The 17607-nt window shown below is 41.2% G+C and overlaps 1 protein-coding gene across 7 annotated transcripts in view; it reads right to left on the bottom strand.

Annotated features, from left to right (window-relative positions):
• The window catches only part of LOC127356659 (RNA binding protein fox-1 homolog 3-like), a 468674-nt gene that overhangs the window by 289522 nt on the left and 161545 nt on the right, over nucleotides 1–17607 (bottom strand). For 6 of the 7 annotated variants that reach the window (XM_051388636.1, XM_051388632.1, XM_051388628.1 and 3 more), the window contains exon 3: nucleotides 14374–14484. The exons of the other annotated variant lie outside the window; for it this stretch is intronic. The gene's annotated coding sequence lies outside the window, so the exon portion shown is untranslated. The remainder of the gene's footprint in view (nucleotides 1–14373; nucleotides 14485–17607) is intronic. 7 annotated transcript variants of the gene reach the window in all.

Below are 17607 nucleotides of genomic sequence, written 5' to 3'. Positions count from 1 at the left end.
ATTCTATACAACACGAATCAAGCAAAGCAAACCTTTTCCCTCAGTTCCTTTTTGTTCTATTCTATTCCTTTTGAAGGTCTGTAAACGTTGCTGCTGTTGTGTGCGTAACCACAGCCAGTTTTGAGAGAAGGGAAATCGTCCTTGGAGCAGATCATCAGGAGAGAGAAAGAGCGAGGATGCCTCCACCTCCTGTTGTTTGTCCGGGATGCCAAGCTCACGCACAGCATGCCAGGCCCCATGCGGGCGCTCAGGCCGGCCGGAAAAGACAGAGCTCTTGGAAGACTCGGGCCTGGCCGGAGCCAACACGATGCTCATGCCAGGCAGAGCAACTGTGGCCAGCGTCTGCTAGTGCATCTCTCCCCTTTACCCGTCGGCACACGGCGGACCTCAGGGGAAAGGATACAACCATCAGGGGAGCAGTAGTCCATCCGGGCCGGGCTGGAGGACAGACCCCATGTGGCGGAGAGTGGGAGGTTTGTGGCCGTTACTCGAAAAACAGCCAGCAGCATGGTATCCTGTTTTAGTTTCTTGCTGCTGATGTCTAATTTAAGCCAAAGCTTCCCCACTGCCTTTAAAAGTGCCACATAAGGAATTTTAAACAGTAAAATCTACCAATTAATTGTGATTCCTTTGTAGTCAGTGGGGATATTGGTGGTAGTAAAACTAAAGTCATGTTCCCTACAAATCCCAGTGTTTCCTATGACATGGTCGATATTAGCAAAGAAGTCACCTCAAGTGTTTATTTTAGTTTTTATTTACTGAACAAGACACATGTTCTATGTTTTCTCCCCCACTGTGCTTCAAACGATATGGTTGTCGATCATCGATCACAATGGTCAACCAGTGTCTGTACAGTACCTTTCCAACAACGACCTCCACTTCACAACTACTTCTATAACTTCAGGTAAAAACAAATGACTTTAACAGACTTTTCTCCAAGCATTCAATTGAGGACCATTTTTGCATTGAGAAGAAGTAACAACAACTTGTTATTTTGAAGCATATGTACCCTTGAGCCCTGTCTGCATCACATTAATAGCACCCTTCTGTTTTGTGCCATAAAGCAATAGTTCCTCCTTTTTTTTATAATTCTATCTTCTAATTTCCTGCCGAATATGACCCAGTATTATAAATTATTACATATATTACATATTATAGTCCTCCAGAAACCAGTCTGACAGGTTTATGCTGAATAATGTTTGCCGCAAAATGTATTTGGTAGTTCTGGTGATCTGTCTTTATGGTCCTTTTTAAAATGGCTTAGTTAAATGTTCTAATCAGGAAAAGCTGGATATCTTGTACAATCTCACTTTCTTTGTTGCCTTGTTTACAATACACTTGCATTTGATTAAAGTGGATATTATATCATATTATATGGATTATCACTGAATATTAGACTTCCAGCTTATACTTATTACTTTCTTTTTCTCATGGGTTTCTGCTAATTCCTGCATAAGACTATAATAAAGGCACTCAACTATCAATGTTAATATCTGCATATGAGGGTTATTTTTACATGCAAGATGAACATTTAATGACTTTCAATACACAAGAGTCACATGTCATGTCACAAATAAGATAAATGTCTTTTTGTACACCTGCTTTTTAATCACACTGAGGTACAGGCAGGGAGCAAGGAAGGAACTGATGCAACCAGCATGGGAATCCTGCGATCGTTCAGTGCAAACACATTCAAATGTGGGTGTTTTCTACAGAGGACAGCTTTAAAATATGCACACATTTATATTTCTATCATGGAGTCTATCTCGTGGATGATCAGAGTGCTGCAATTCATGTGGCGGAGGGAAAAAAAACAAACTGAGAGGATGTGTGACATGAAAACTAGCCACTTGTTTTGCTGCTGCTCTGAATTCGGAATTAGTGGGTGGTTTTTTTGAGGAAATCCTGATGAGAACGGGAGTTAACAGAGCTTGTGTGCAATCACTCTTCCTGCAGCTGGTTGATGCGACTGATCATCTCAGCAGGAATTATACAATGTCTCAGCTGTGACCTGCATGCACCTGACTGAGAAAACCTGAGGGCTGCAAAGCAACAGGCGAACACGACATCCAGTCATCCAATGTGCAGGGTACAGAATTAAGTTTCTGGTTGACACACGGCATGAGTTTTATCTGCTTCAGTGTGTTATTTTCCCTGTTTGTTTTATTTTAATGCCTCCATGCTGCCAGTCAGATAAGACCTTTGCCACTGAAGCTGTGACAGTACATCTGAGGCAGATCAGGTTGCCACACTGCTTTTGAATGATAATACTGCGGCATCATGTTTCACATTGATTCATTTTCAAAGAGAGTCAGTATTATTTTTTATTGATCGCCCTTTATAAACAAAGATGATATATAGGCCTAGTAATAGGAGGATTAAATTACATGGCTTGAAAATAAGGATCGATAAAAAAAAGTAATTTAGCACAATTCGGAGGATTCGTGGGCCGTTTGTGTGCCTGAGTTAGCAGGTGAGGTGAAATGCCACAGACGGGATTGAGCCCCTGCTACAGGCTTTCACTATTTCCACCTTTTACATCATTTTCTTTCACGTTATCAATGCAATCCGAAAGTGAAAGTTTGTCGACTTTAACTAGTTGACAGAAAACTACTGATACTGCAGTAATGTTGTATCACTCGACAGACAGTTGCAGCTGTTGATGAAACCCTCACATCATCATGTTCCAAGTGTGGGAGGACTGAAATTAACATAACGGAAGAGCAGAAACAGATTCTCTGCCACGTCTCAACACATACTAACCAGGTGTATATGAATGGTGCAAGAATGAGGCGCCCCCCCTCATCAGCGCCGCTAAACCAAATGCTGTGGCCCTCATTTGGGGCATTTGTTTGCCTGTGTGAAAAATAATGGCAGCAGGAGCAGGTGGAATATTGCTTCTGCAGCTAACCCATATGGATCAGAAAATCTGCTTGCCAAGTCCAAACTCCACTTTTACAAGCACATCTGGAGCAGAATCACCATATTAATTGCCAGTTAATGTGTTTACACACAGCAAGGATTAATCCCTGAGAGAAGTTGGTTGACCCGGGTCATACGGTCAGCAGGAGGGTTGTGTTTTTGGGTAGAAAAGCAGTGGGGAGAGGTGTCGAGCCAAATGTGCGGACAAAGGCGCATCCATAAGCTGAATAATGCAACTGAAAGCCATGTGTCATGGAGGTTTGCTGGTGTTTTGACAGCATTTATATCAATATTCTTCGATGGCTGCAAACAGCAGTAAAAGTTCATGCAGTGATTTACTAGGCTGTGAAATGCTTTGTTGAACACACCTGCATTTTTTATTGTTTATTTTGGATGTTTTAGGGGCCCCAGAGCTGGAGAGAAGCCCCAGAGCATGTCAAAGATGACAGATATATATTGCGTTAGAGCTGCTGATGAGGTGTTTTCATGGGGGCCACAGTGTTTAGCATGTAGGTGTGTACTTCTTTAAATCTATGAACTAGACACTGGACAAGCTCTAAAATGAAGTTAAAAATACAACCGTAAAGCCACTGACCAAACGGGTCCAACCTGTACCTGAATTGGACCAAAAAATGTGCTTCAGCACAAGCTTAACCCTAAACACAACATAAGCCTAATTCTTTTGGTTTTTATGATTTTTAACATTTTTAGTGCTGTTTTTTAGCATTAAGCTAGCTATGTGTTTACACCAGGGTTTTACAAATACAGAGGTCCAAAAATGATTTCCCAAAAAACTATTACTTCACGACTTTTACTGTCTGCCCCTTGGAAAAAATACTGGTGACCTCCATGGTGGGTACGGCTGTGCTCACCAGAGGTGGCGGTACTCAATAAGAAGTAAGGGTACTCGTATGGACAAAATTCAGAAGTGCCGCTACTCAGTACTGGTAAGTACCGGCCCATTTCAGGCACTGGGTCTAATGAATACACGTAAAAGTCCAAGTCCTCCAAACTAAAAGTCCGAATATTTAATTTGTAATTTTCTTCCAAAACAATGTCATAAGACTACATTAGAGATTTAAGACTGCATGAACCTGGGAAGCTGGAATAAAGGAAGACTGAGATGCTGCTGAAAGCTTCAGAAAAGATTTATTTCATCAAACGAAGGTCAAGGACGAACTTTCATCAAACAAAGGTCAAGGATGGACTTTCATGCTCAAGCAATAAGTGTTCCTTGATATGACGCCCCTATCAGCAGGAAGACATTTGTCTGCACCATCCAAAATGCAATGTTACAAAAAAATGATTCATGTGACTGCTTTCTGATCTCAGGCACAAAATCTACTTGGTGGATAAAGGAAACCAACGCTGACTAGGGAGAAAAGGGAAAAGAAGAGCGGTCTCCCGTGTCACAGCGCCACACTTTGTTATAAATGTAAACATAGATTGTATCAAATGAGAAAGAAAACTGAGAATATTCTTTCTTTTTTTTGCTAACAGGACATAAGCAGCCACTCACAGTTTTAGAGACAAATGTAAACAGTTGTATGTAGTGTAGTGTTTTTAGCAACCTGAGGAAAAGCAACACAGCTAATTGCAGGAAGTGTTTTATCACGCAGTGTGATAGCTAACACAGTCACTTAATAACTTCCAAGACAGAGGCTGAAGCCACCAGAAGTGGAAGAATATGAAATAAGCACAAAGCAGAAAAATCAAAGAAAAGGATCGGAAGTTGAAGCTTTTTCTCTTTGGCACTTCAGGTTATTTTGTCAGCCATTATGCTGCACAGCCTGATGCATCGCATCTCGCAGCCTCTGAGCTCTTTTCTGCAAATTTTAACTGTTTGGCATATTTTTCTAAATTGGTCTCCTTGACAAGTTCAAGAGTATCTCAGGTTATTTCTTCTGTAAATCGTTAGTTTCTCCAGGGTTATTTCATATGCTATTTTGTGTATTTTAGAGTAATTTCTTGGTAAGAAAAAAAACCCACTAGAAATAAAATGACATACAAGTTCTAGCCCTCACCTCCTGTCATGAAGGACCTTTTTTTTTACGTCAGTGCTCGCCCCACGGAGCCTAATTCTGGCTGATAGCAGCGCCAGCCGGCACCTGAGCCTTCGTCCCTCCCTCCTCATCCTGGAGATAGCCCCGTGTCTCTGAGGGTTTGGTTTAGAGGGACCTCCTAATGAGAGATTACTATATGGAGATAATTATGGGGGAAGGCAACATCTCGCTATGGCCTAATGAGTAAGATAAGAGCTCTTCAGTGGTTTTTCAAGCGGCGGTCTCCTCCTCCCGACCTGTCACAGTATGGGGCTTCTAGTGGTCGCATACAATCAGCTGGAAAAACACAACAAGGGCACGCCTATATGCACCACAAGTGCAGACACTCTGTGACACATACCCATGGACGTACAAGAGCGGGCAGCCCAAAGACCACAGATCGAAACAGAAAGGACAAAAACAAAGCGCAGCGCTCCCTGATATCCCTGCCATTTTATAAATCAGCCACCTGGCCGATTAAGGGGAAAATGAGTGAACAGAATCAGAAACGCGTGGTCTTGTTATTGCTTTAGAGAGTAAGCTGGCGAGGAGGCAGCCATTGTGTGATGATGAGAGTGGCCCCTCTGGAGACGGGCGTTCACACACTGGCAAAGGAGCTAATACAGACTTTCATTAGGATGCACACTTCAACACACTGTCATAGTATTTACAGTCTCACACTGGGGAAACAAATAAACTGCGTGATTAACAAGTTTTTCCTGATGCCTGCCGCTTCGCTGTGCGCGCATTGGAGTGCCACCTCGCCGACTTAATGATTCTTAATGGTTTCTTAATGACTTCTTAATGACTTCATCAGGAAGATCCTGCAACAGCACATTCTGACAAGCGGGAGCCTCCCCTTGAGACCCAGGATCACACCACAGTGCTAACCCCTCTTCAGTTTTCTGCTCAAATAACACACACTTTAAATCTGCTTATCTGAGACAGCATCTCCGACTTGGATGACACAAGCATTTGATCCATGGTTAACTATGGGGATATGTGATGTAATGTGATGTGAAAGCATGCAAGCCGATGTGTGGAAAGGCACTAAAAGGCGAATAGGGATGTCCACCTAGGATGTGGGCAAATGCAGTCACATCAAACTAATCTCAGAACATTGGAGTGACATCTAGTGTTGTGTAACCAGAATTAAACTGCATTGTGTGAGGGTATCTAGGAAACCCATTCGGTAGCATTCAGTGCAAAGCTGTGACTGTGATGCAAGACTGGGGGAAGCAGTAGGAAAACAAAACAAACAGGCCTGAAGAGCTCAGTAATTGTAGAATTTCATTACAGCAGGACAGACAAAAAGATGACACTCAAAACTGCAGCGGGAGAAACAAGCAACGTGTTGTTGAGCTCAGAACAAACCGTGGTGAGTGGCGAAAAATCCTCCAAGCATTTAATGACATAGAATTTTCTGGGTCACCTCGATGTCACTGAGCACCAAATAGTTTGGGGTGTGAAGTACATAGCACGGACCATCATGCACTGCCATGTCGCTCTCAGCCTGTAAATAGCAGTTAAGCCTGCAAATTATCATTGTATCTCTACGAGTTGAAAGCTCAGGGCTCTTTTCATCTAGACCATGTTCGACGAGATTAAAAGAAAAGTTTGCCTTTCTTTGAACAAATTCTTAATTATTTCGATAAAACAAAAGTTAATTAGCCAACGAGCCAATTACGATCGTCAGTGTCCTTAAAAAACAGCTGAAAACTCAAAGGAGATGAATGAAAAATAGAATGAATTCTAAAAGTGAAGTAAAAGTTATTCAAAGTTCAAAGAAAATATAGCAAATCCCTGAAAACATAAGGGTCATACTGTGCATTCACACATGCACACACACATTTTAACAACTGGTTAACAAATTGTATTAGCAGGGAAGCGTGACTGCATGGCAAATTACACCTGTCCTGATGGATGTCCTCTTTACGGGCTGTGGAAACAGGCTGAGGGGCCGTGGAGAGAGGATGAAGCTTCAACCAAACACTCAAAAAATGATGCATAGCCGGCCATGTGTCACCGCTTGGCAGAGGCGAGTGGGAGGGGTGCACTGCCCAGACACTAATGCCCAAAACACAGAGAGACACGTGCTCCACTTAATCCGTGGCAGTCAGGAGGAAAGGTGGTTCGGTTCCATGTCAACAATTAATGTATCCATATTAATTTTTGAACCCTGAGCTGTTTACTACCTTCATTTACAGGCCAGCTGTATTGTCGTCACATGTCTTAGCTGGGCGTGCAATGTATTGTTGTCAGAAGAAGCTAGGCTACTCAGAAATGCTTTCACCTGGTCCATCTGTGGTGTCCTAGGACATGTTTCTTTTCAAAAGGTTTGTGATTCCTTAAAGGGGTAGTATGGGTCTTTTTGAAGTGGGGTTGTATTAGGCCCCTATCCATATAGTCAGTGTACTACCTCCAGTAGATGGCGGTTGGCACGTCCCCAGTTTGGAGGAGCAGACAGGTGTGAATTATGTGATTTACAGTATCTTTATAGCTTTATCTTGCTGTCAAACAGAATTTCTGACAGGAAACTGAATTTGTGGGGAGTAGCAGAAAAGTAATACAACTGTGTGTAATTAATTGGTGAAATTCAGGTATTGTATTGGTACAGATTAACAAAAATAATACCCAGCCACACATCTTCCTATTTTAATCAAATTTCCACAATGGTGGAACAGCTCAACAGGTGCAATATTTGATCCCAAATACATTAATCTGGGCCTCAACTTTAAATTTAGAATGGCGAATCAGCTGGTAAGTAAACCAGAATGTGTACAGTTACTCGCAGTGTGAAAAAGTAAATATACAAGATCTCTGCAAAATCTAACAAGTCACTCGGTACAATTAGTGCCTTTGCTTGGTTCTGTGCATCTCCACGGTGTGTCGGACTCATGTGATGTGACCTTCCTCTGGAGACCTGGAAAACACATCCTGTGTCAATTAGACCACCGGGGAGTTTGTCTGGCTGTGGAGATCACAGAGAAGCAGCCCATGACGTGTCTTCACTTGGAAGATCGACCACTTTCAGTGAAGCATCCAAACAGCGTTTTGAGCAAGAACGAGAGAGCGAAAGAAACAGTGGGGGATTTACTGCCGGTGGGATTTACTCCTTCCAATTTGCAAGGGGATTACTCATTTTTTCATCATTCCTTTATTTATTTATTCTATTTCTGAATTCATTTCTAATTCACCTGAAGGAAAACAAAATATCAAGCCAAATGCATAAATACTGTCAGAGTGAATAGATAATGACAGCAGGTCAAGTTGTGAGTGAGTCACGTCTTCGCTCCTGGAAGAAAGTGATTACTGTAACACAGCGCTGACAATCACGACCAAGATAATTCCATTTCTCACATGGAGCTCAAATTGTATTATGTCACATTGTATTTCGCATATGCTATCAAAAACTGGATTTAGATATGCAAACTATCCGGAAAGAAAAAAAGTGAAGGGGGGAAAAAGAAAACATGCAGCCACAGGGTTGGCATCCAGGCGTGTCACTTTGTCAAGCTGTATGGTTTCTGAGAGAGCTTGATGGTTTCTAAGGGAGGGGAGAAAAAAGTGTCGCAAAGGCGTGCTCTTCTCCAAGATGAACAGATGGCAGAGTCTAAGTGTGGAGATTTGTTTTATATCTCCATCCCATGTTGTGGCGCAGTTGATGTGGGCTTCCGCTTTCTTTTTTTCCTCCTTCTTCAAATGTTATCTTACAGGATAAGGGATACATGCAATGTGTAAGCTAATGAGGAGTGGGTGTTGCTTTGTCTTCCTCTTTATTTCTTCCCCTCTCTCCCACTGACACATCCTCTTGCTTTCCATTCTCCCTCAAACCCACGCTTGGAGCGGAAACCTATATGCCAAACAATTATGAAACACAATTTGGAGTGCTGCTTGCAGCCTGGGTGGCCGTCTAAAAACATAGCTGACTGTAGAGTTCCCGGCAGCTACTGACGTGCAGTAACAACAGTCAAAAGAACATAATGCTCACAGAGCGGGAGATGATATCAGGTCAGTGCACCACTGCTTCTTGAGCAAAGTGAAGAGGAAGAGGAGGAGTGCAGTTCAGTGGCAGTTTTTAGCCACAGTTGTGTGGTTTTAGGGATGACGGTCAGTCAGTAGGTCCAGAGGTGAATATCTCAGCAGCACATTTCATAGCAATCCACTGCATGGATAGAAAAAAACAGCAGATGGAGGGTCTTAAAGACTGAATTCCACTTGACTTTTCATCAGTGGCCTAATAGTCCACAAGTTCATGACAAAAATTCTTTCACACTAATGATAAAGTTCTGGTTAGCCCTTAACTCTGTACATTGGAATGTATTCTAGCATGGCTGCTCAGGTTAAGTCAGCTGATGATCGGTCATATGAAACTGGCTGGTGAAGATGATGTTTCAATCTGTGATGACTGCGGTGGATGTTGCTGGCTCAAGATTTGATGTCATGCTGTCACTGGTGAGCTTGTGTGGAGGTTTGCAGCACGTCAACCAATTCAACCACATGTTTTAATGCTGCACAAGAATGTTTTCTTGGCCACATCTGGAAATCGGAAATATTAAGATTTAGGCAACAATATAATACAATAATAATATGTCCTTTCCTTTTTACATCTCTATAACAATTTTGTCAGTGTGTAATGAAAATGACAGCTTCATGGGACAATGCTACAGACCTTCAGTCAACCTGTGCATGTTTACATCTCATGGAAAACGTATTTACGTTAAGCACGGAGCACTGTCGAGCCATTTTGCCACACCCATGTACGAGACCGATATGACACATACATTTCCGCCACCGCCATATTTTGTGCCATGTTTCATGACTTTTTGAATATGATGCAGCCCCCAATAATGTGATTAATTGTAAGAAATAATATATTTTTTTTTTTTTAATAGCGGTTGCTGCTCGGATCCTAATTAGTAAAGTAACCTGTTCACTGGTAAACCAGTATTATCTCATTGTCTAATACCTAGGTAAGATACCTGACTTACTTACCATATTAATAAACAGCTTACTTCTTCATGGAAGAAAACACTTTTGACCTTTTGCTCTACTTTTTGCAATTTCTCCAAAATGAGTAAAGGCAGATTCTCTTACCTGTTAAGTCATAGCAACAGGGATCTTTAGTCACACACCAGGGGTGAACGTGGACGGCTTAATCAAAATACGACCATTACAAAAAGCACTGTTTACAGCAATATTACCTCCTCTAATGTCAACCTCGGGTTCATTCACACAGAGAATATTTGTAGCAATTTTCTTTTACTTTGGGGAGGTTGATAATCATACTACTGAAATTCCAGAGTGTCAATAATTATAATTACATTCTCCTTGTAAGAAAACTGGAAAACAACTTGTTTGAAATTGACCACCACCAACAACAGAAAGCTCCCACAGTTTGTCAGGCTGGCAAAGACCAGCAAAAGCAAAAGAAATGAGTGGCACTTGTACTCAGCTATTTCTTCATGTGTTTTTAAAGTAGACTGTAGACAACCCTGTGCTGGGCTAAAATGACAGGAGATGTGATGCATTTTGACTCCTCACCTGCCGCCAAAATCTCTACCCTGGCTGGATGACAAAACACAACCCCTCAAATGTCCACATGACAAAATAACTACTTTTGAGTCCATGCAACTTTGGTTGAGGAGTCCTGTCTTGTAAACCAACTAAATACAAACATAGAATGAAGTCAACTTGTAAACTACTTCTACTATGTTTCAGACCAAAGCAGAAAGCCGTAAGTTAGTCTCCAAAAACCAAAAGCTTCCAAACAAGCGGGAGAAGAAGCCAAATAAATTCCCAATATCCCCCAGCCTGGGAGACCAGCCCTTGCACCTGTGACCAGGTAAACTTTCCACACAGTCGTTAATGGACACGGCGGCTGTTGTTTACTGAAGACTCCCCACAGAGGAGACTAGCTGACCCATGTCTGCAACCAGTGAGTGGTACAAATGGCAAACATCTCTTGGAGTCATTATTTATGCAGGAATGCCCTTGGGAGTCTTTGCACTTGTTTACACAGTCACGGCACAGTCCATTCATGACGGCTCCGAGTAAATGAGCCGCTTGCTACCAATTTGTCCTGGACGACGAAGCTTTGGGGCTCTACTACCCACAGTTACCTTGGGGTGTGTGTGTGAGTTTGTGTGTGTAGGGGTATGGAAAAGAGGTTAACGCAGCACTGCTGTGCTGTTGGGAACCGACCTGGAACTACGGACACAGACGTCCCAAGGGTATTAGGAAGCACAGTGTCACATTTGGAAATAAATGAGAGACTGTTTTTTTCAAGAGGAATGCCATGGACTTTCACCTTTGAAATGGGCTGTTTGTTCGCCTGAGGACGAGGACAGTGGTCAAAGTTAGTGAGCAACACCTCCCCCATAAAACCAAAACCAAGACAGGAGTTTTATGGAGGTTGAACTCAAAGGCAAAATGAAGACAAGGTGAATTCAGCACGAGTTTCAGGGAACAATAAGTTCTCTGTTTTAAAAGTGGTACTCAAATGCATCATGTACAGCAAGTGGGTCTGTTCGAACGCAGGTCACTTCTTCTCTGTTGTAATTTAGATCCTTCACTTACACTTATTATAATCCCTGGGATTTCAGTCCCGGTTGATTTGGTGACACACATGGTAACTTGCGGTAACTGCAGGTACAGTTTAATACTACAGGTCCCAGAATTCTCAGATGGCTGCTGTTCTGTCAAAAATAAAAACAGAATGGTACCTGATGCAGGGCAACCAAACAACCTCATGCTGTAGGTATGCATAATTAGGCAAATTGAGCCACAAATAATATCTAAAATGGGATATGAACATCTTAAGGATTATAACTTTAACTTAAAGTAAAAATACAAAAATAGAAATATTCAGAGCAGAATGTGGTTAAAATATCAAAAGTAAAATGCAAGAGGAATGGCTCCTTACAGTATAACTGTAAAATGATTTACATGTATTCGTGATGCATTAATGTGGAAGCAGCATTTTACTGTACCTGGTCGAGGTCGAGCACATTTTACAATTTTACATCAGGTAATTTCATTTTCTGTATGAAAACGCACTGTAATTTATAATTTAATTTATACGACCATTTTACTTTTTACCAATCTTAATCTGCCGCTGTAAACTGTAACTATAGCTGTCAAATGAGTAGGAGTAGAAGTATAAAGTAGCATAAATATGCAAATAAAGTTCAAGTACCTCAGAGATATACATATGTAGATGAATTTAGTAAATGTACTGAGCTCATTTCTACCACGGGTGTAGCTGTAAGGGTAGGTCATTTGAGTCAACTAAGTAAGTATTGAGGATGTCCAAACTCACAATCAAACAATAGAACAATAAATAAACAGACCAAACTTTTTGGCCTAACAAGCACAAACCTTTGAATTTACTAAAGCAAAGGCTAATTTAACTACTGACAAACAACATGAAAAAGTTTAATAGGAGGTGTATTGTACAACTAACCTAATGAGGATCAACATTTGCAATATTAATACAGCCACTGAATCCTGATTGAGTGACGTTACAAAGTGAGTAACCTTTTATGACTGAATTCTTAAGATAAAGCATTCAGTTTAGATTAGTATTGCTATTTCAGAGCATCAGTGTCTTATATGTATTATATGTTCCTAATTCAAAGCTGCCATCAGCTGGCAGCTCTTGGCATTTTCAGTGTCACTGTACCTCAGCAGAGTGAGAGTGTAGGTGCAGTTTACCTTGATGTATATGTGATTGAAAAAGATGCAAAGGAACAACAGGAGAGGATTCAATAAAGCCGTAAAGTACTCAAGGTAAATGACTCCCCCTATAGTTCTCAGGTTTTCATGCAGTGAAACAGTAAAAAAAAGGGAAGAAGAGTGGTTCACGGAGAGGCAGAGCGACACAGAGAGAAAAAGGGGAAAGAAGCGATGGGATAATTTAACAAGCTTCCTCCTCCTAAACCACTCCAAAAACCTCCAGAGTTTAATTGCTGGGAGGCAACATTATCCCTAGCAACACTGTGTCTGTCTCTTGGCTGGGATTCTGTGGGTACCTGCTGTATCCACTCCCCACACAATGCAGCGCCCACTGAGCCATATAATCCTCTCAGGCCCTCCTCTTCTGGAGAACCACATTCAATCCCGTTGTGACACGGGAAAATCTCCTCTTCTCCATTTTTTTGTCAGGGTACGTGCTTCAAATAAGCCCAATCAGTAGGCGCCGTTATGTGTGCACAATGCTACAGGGAGCCATGGAGAAAAGGGAAAACAGAGAAGAAGAGTTAAATAAAAAGACGTTTGATTTGCTGCTGTGAAATTTGGGCCTACTTTCCATTCCTCTGCGGAGCTCCCAGGAGCAGCCATATTTCTGTTTATGTTTAAATGTGAATCAGTCAGATGGGCTGTTGGGTTCCTGCTGAATCATCCTACACTTCCATCAGAGAGCGCTGGGTTACTTTTGAACCGGCTGCCTTGTAGGGAAAAAAACAAGAAACTAAAGCCACTTTCTTCCTGACTCCTCTTTCAAGTTGCCCTTGAAAAGAAAATTACAACAACGGCTTTGATGCAAGTCTGACATGCTTCGAGATATTCCCCGTAAGTGCAGACACATACTAGATTATCATTCCAATGAGTCTGTTCTGATGTCTTCTAACCGGCTGCATATAGCACCGGCTGACAAGAAGAAAGCATTTTCCACACCGTGCAGCAGAGACGTGGAAACAGTGGCTCATTACACAAAATGGCAAAAGAAGAAAAATGGTATTTCTTTGTTGTCCAGTGGTTTGTAACTTAAGTCAATATGGTATTAAGAGACCTGGTGAGACATCTTTTAATTAGAAGATGAGCTAAATAATGAGAAGGTACAGAAGCAGTGTACTGAAAAAGATTTCTATGTTTTATTAATTTTCCTTTCAGGTCAACTCAGTCCTAGCAAATTAGTTTCTTTACTTTTTATACTCAGCTTTCTGAGCAAAAATAACATGGTCTTTTTCTCATTGTGCTCTGTTTTATTAGATTCTACAAACTCTTGAAACGGATTTTCCCTCTTATTATTGTTTCTGGTCAGTGAGGTCTGCTGCAACCCTCTTAAAATACTGTATTTATATATACAGTATATATATAGGTTTAAATAGTTAGTATCTCTTTTTCTGTAACTCTTTTACAACATTTTTGTTAATCCAGAGGGTTGTATGAGCTTTATACGTACATATATTGTATGTCTTTGTTTGATAACTTCCCTGTGAGATCAGCAGGATGTTATGATGTAATCTATTTTGAATGAAGATTGATGAAAAATTCTCCTCTCCAAAAAGGTTTTGGAACATTTGATCCTGTGTGGAGATCCTCTGCATTTTCCCCTCAGTCTCAATGCTACAACATCAGAATTGTCCATCTGCTCTGTGTGTCCTGTGATAGTGAGTCATGCTACCTGTTAGAGGTTGGAGGTCGGACGTCGGAGGTGTTGAGACGGGTAGAAATCACTTGTTGCTGATGCTGAGAGTGGAGTCCAATGTCAGCGTCACACTTAACAAATCAGTTTCTGTAAGAAAAAGAGAAGATATGTTCACTCAATTCAGTTATTTTATATAAAAGGCAAGACATTACTATTTCAGTTTCAGTAAAATTGTTTACAATTTAAGCACTTCATCTTCATTCTCCTTCAACATAAACATGGAAGAATAATGTAACATCGTCCAAACATCCAGCCCAATATCTGTTATTGTCCCTTTAATTGACGTGGGACTATGACTTAGAAGAGAAACGCCAGAAAGATTTACTTCCTCTCTGTAGAAGTATTGACTCCTGTGGCTCTCAGCTAGGGCTGCAGCTATTATTATTTTCATTATTAATTAATCCATCCATCATTTTCTCAATTAATCGATTAGTTGTTTGGTCCATAAAATGTCAGAAAATGGTGAAAAATGTTGATCACTGTTTCCCAAAACCTACTGTGACGTCCTCGAATGTCTTGTTTAATCCACAACCCAAAGATATTCAGTTTACTGTCATCGAGGACTAAAGAAACCAGAAAACAGAAAATTTGGACCTTTTTTTATTATCAAAAGGCGATTCATATAATAGTTGGCAACTTATTGATTAATCATCAATCATTTCAGCTCTACTCTCAGCTCCACGCCCCCTTAGTCCCGACTGAAGACATACATCTTTAAAAACATCTATAGTTTCCTTTTTTCAAAAAGGCTCAGTAATTTCCTTTAACGGCTGGTCGCAGTATTTTTTATCAAACATTACTCAAACAAGAGGAAAATGTGCACTAATTGGGGACTATTTTACTATTTTCATGAATCCTCCTTTACAGCAGCAGCATGGTGCATGTGGGATTGACTTAAAATAAACTACAGTGTGTGTTCATGATAATGAAGGAACATTTTACTCATGCAACAGTGTGGCTCAATGATGTGTTTTTATACAACAATGGAGCTCTATGGCAGAGGAAGACTGTATATCGTGCTCTGATACACACATAGTACTTGTTAATGCGCACATTCATTGTTGCTTTTGGTGTTTTCATGAGATTTAATGACGATAAAAGAGATGGAAAATGTCACCAGACGGAAACTTCCCAGATTCCCCCGACTAACTGGCACACTACAAAGACAAAAACGATAAAAACTTTGCAGCCGTGGAGAAGTTTCTAATGATGGGATATAATATCTGCACCGAGTTAGGAGCAGTTGTACTTTAATGTCGCTGCTCAGATTCATAAAAAAACCAGTTGAAATCTTTCAACCACTGCTGTAAGAAATAAGATGGTGAGGTGGAAGGTTAGCTCATAATCCATAACAGATAGTTGAGCTTGGCCACGCTGGCATCCAATCCTTATGAAAATTGTAACGGGCCTTGGCACAGGCACAGAATCCAACAAATCAAAACTGTGAGGCTTCCACTCATTAGCAGTCGGGCCATGAAGGTTGTTCCTGAAATTATTTGTCAAAAAATGTGGTCAGCTGCTCAGCTCCCACCTGCTGCTTTATTTTTCAGGGATTTGTAGCATCGTGGCGGTTGCAGTGTTAGCTCTGAATGAGAGCTGTGTAGAAATAAACACATTTACCAAAAGTGATTCGAGTAACATTAGATTATATAAATTGTCAGTAATGAGGCACCGGGGACAGCATCTGTGATCCGCAGAGGTCGACCGTAACATCCTGCTTCACTGCTGAATAAAACGCATCCTGAGTGCGACTTAACAGCCTTAACATGAGCAGGTACATACAAAGAGACAAGCGGAGGTCCGAGAGGGCGACACGCTTGTTGTAGAGGTCACACACGCACGCGGCGATGATACACAAACGCTGCTGACAAGGGGAAAATATGAGGACTTCTGAAGCACTGTAAAATGTATGAAGAAACGGATGTGAGGGTCATTTTACTGAGCAGCACCATTAACATCGCTGCCCTTGTCTGAACTGGAGCTCAGATCAGTCACTCACACACACACACACACACAAAACATGTATGCACGCACCACACACACACACACACACACACACACACAAGCAGCAGCAGCAGCGTTTTCTCCTCTTTTTACATTTCTCCTCTTTTCGCCCTCGGAGAAGGAGAGGTCGACATTTTAACTGCAGCGGCGAGGAGATGGCTTCCTTTCACCTTGACGGGCATATAATGAACATTTTTCATTTTGAGCTTAGCTTCACTTACAGAGTCAGTCAGCTATTTTCTCTTTGAACCTTTTTTTTTCCCCTTTCTGACATTTCCCTCTGTGGTTTTGCCAGGATGATCTTCACAGTAAATTTGTGCCCCTTTTAAAAAAATAGGATACATTTCTGTTGATTTTTTTTTTTTTAAAGAGCTCATTTCCATATAGGTCCCAGTATAACACAAATAGGCCTACGGTGCAGCATGAAACACAAACAATATGCTAATTACACCTATTTCAATTAGAGGCCCGCTATCCTTGAAATCCATATCATTATCTACTCATTGTTCTGCATTTTGCCTCAGAAAAGAAAATACTGCACTTTTAAGGAATGTGACACAGAATTTGCATTGCTTTAACCTTAAGGCGACTCAGAGGCGGGGTCAGCGAGGTGGCACAGGCTCATCCCTGTTATCTGATTGGTTGAAATAAAGTGCCTGTTAACATTTGTTGTTGGAAAGTCATTCATTTAAAAGAAACAAGCACTGGTTGAGTTCAGTATGTAACCTGCCCAATAACTGCTTCATTGTCAAGTCTTTGTTCATTTTGAAATGTTTCAAGTCTGTTGTTTCAATGTTTAAACCATGTTTCGCATATAAGTATGACTGGTAGCGTAGCGTCTGTTTTCAGCTCGGCTGGTTGTGATCGTCACAAGTCCTTCCATGTATCAAGACAAGAGTGTTGGATGTGTTGGTATGTGTTCCAGGATGAGCATTATTATCAAAGGATAAACAGAACTTTCTTTTTCCAATGCGTACAAGTTTATAGCCTGATGTTTGTTCTGTAATGCTTTGCCAAACATGGTTGTCATCCTCTCATTCCAAGTGATGGATTAACTTTACAGGAGGATACGGGGGGGGGGGCTAAAAGGAGAAGTGAAACCACATTGTATGCATCTTAAAGATTAGAAAAAGAAATGATTAAAAAGCAAACCCCTCTATACCTAACAGGACATGCAGGGATGATTAATTATCCTTAAACTAATCC

Source organism: Dicentrarchus labrax, unplaced genomic scaffold, assembly GCF_905237075.1.
Source record: "Dicentrarchus labrax unplaced genomic scaffold, dlabrax2021, whole genome shotgun sequence".
NCBI classification, from domain to species: Eukaryota; Metazoa; Chordata; class Actinopteri; family Moronidae; genus Dicentrarchus; species Dicentrarchus labrax.
This window is presented reverse-complemented; position numbering and strand designations above follow the sequence as displayed.